This window comes from Palaemon carinicauda, chromosome 30 (assembly GCF_036898095.1).
Source record: "Palaemon carinicauda isolate YSFRI2023 chromosome 30, ASM3689809v2, whole genome shotgun sequence".
NCBI classification, from domain to species: Eukaryota; Metazoa; Arthropoda; class Malacostraca; order Decapoda; family Palaemonidae; genus Palaemon; species Palaemon carinicauda.
This window is the reverse complement of record NC_090754.1, coordinates 71673059-71675132: the sequence shown is the minus strand read 5'-3', so window position 1 is coordinate 71675132 and position 2074 is coordinate 71673059.

Genomic DNA, 2074 nt, shown 5'->3' with positions numbered 1-2074 from the left:
GTTTGAACAACGCTCAAGCTTGATAGTTTCTTGTGAGCTGAGGATGGGGGTTATGTGGAGCCTATAAGTCTACTTGCTGAGTCGTCAGCAGCCATTGCCTCGCCCTCTCTGTCTTAGCTTGGGTGGAGAGGGGCTTGGGCGCTATTTATATGTATATATGGTCAGTCACTGGGGCACTGTCCTGCTTGGGCATTGCCCCTGTCCCTTGTCTCTGCAATTCATGAGCGACCTTCAAACTTTTAAAACGGTTCAGTGCTGAGTGCTGAGTATTCCCAGGTACTTCATGAATTTAGATTAGCGATTTATTTGTTTTGCTGATAAGTTTATTCCCAATTGGACACTATATGCGGGCCTATGTTTGAATACAGATGCTAATGTATGAAGACTTTTTATATGACATGCATTTCATACTTCCTAGTGAATATTTACTGGTAACACTGCTACTAGTATTACTATTACTGCTAATATAATTAATATGTGTACGTAGGGAGTTCAAATGATGTGTGAAGATTTTGAAAAAGTTTTGATTTTGCTTTTTGTTTGCTATATATAATAGTTTTAATATTAGTCCTTTGCCAGGTGATTATAAGCTCTTCAATTGAAATCTTATATCTTTATAAGCTGCCTTGATAATCTGGTAGAAAGACATGATCCTAGGGTCCAGCAAGTCAATGTCTAAAGACCTAGCCAGAAGGTACTGCAGGCCAAAGTCTAAAAACTTTGGTCAAAGCATCAAGCAGGTTAAGGTCTCAATATTTGGCCCGAGCATCTGTCAGCTCAAGGTCTAAAAAATTGGGCATATGGTCCAGCAAGTCAAGGTTTCAACACTTGGCTAGAGTGTCTGGCAAGTAAAAGTCTGAAGATTTGGCCAGAGAATCTCCCCCATCAAGGTTTAAACAATTGGCCATATGGTCCAGCAGGTCAAGGTTTCAACACTTGGCTAGAGGGTCTGGCAAGTTAAGGTCTACAGACTTGGCCATAGGCTCTAGTAAGTCCCAGTCTAAAGAATTGGTTATTGGGTCCATAAGCTAAAGGTCTGAAGAATTTGTCATGAGGTTTGGTATGTCGAGGCTTAAAAACTAGGCTAGAGGGTCTTACAGGTCATGGTCTGAAGAGTTGGTCATGTGATCCAGCAGGTTAAGGTTTCAACAGTTGGCTAGAAGGTCTGGCAAGTCAAGGTCTAAAGACTTGCCCACAGGGTTCAACAAGTCAAAGTTTAAAGAATTGGTTATGGTCTGAGCGCTTGACCCTCTGATCCAGCAGGTACAGTCCAGTGGTTTGAGTAGCAGCCTAAGATTTTTTAGTTCATGGATATGAACGAGTCATACACCAGTCTAATATTCCTTCCAATTCATAATGCTTGAAGGAAGTTAACCTCTTCATTAACGATACTTTTGGATGACAATTGAGAGACAAGTGAGTTAAATGATCAAATGCATATGTCAGAAATGGCTGGTGTTGGAAAAAAGCACGAGAAAATGGGCGAATGGAATGTGAAGTCTCAGTCATGATACAAATTTCTAGTTTTTAAGTAAACATATCAAATATTTCTTAATTTCTAAAGTGATTACATTACTGACTAGTTTTAGTGTATTGCCTCCACTTTTGATGGCATTAGGAAGACTGTCGAATAATCAGCCTTAAAACAAAAAACTAAAACCAATAACTTACTTGAGTTTCTCTTTGCTTGTTTGTACGTTGCGGTCCGACCTGCAATCAAAAAGAGGGTTAACTGTATATATAGTGAACATGGTATAATATTTAGAAAAGGAGAAAATTAACCTATCTCTTGAATTAATTTCGTCCTTTTCTCAAAATGATATGGGTTACTTTGTAACACCAAGTGGGCTGTTTTTACTGTTTTTATCAAGTAAACGTTGATTGCATATGACAAATTTTATAGAATAGAATATGAAAGGATTTTAAAAACTCCAAGTGCCGGTCAACTGCATAAACCCATTAACTATATATCCTTTCTCAAACCATTTAAAACTAAAACTAGAATACCTTTGATGTTATGTCATCTTATGATATTATATAAGTCAACCAGTCGCTCCTAAGTATTCAATACAAA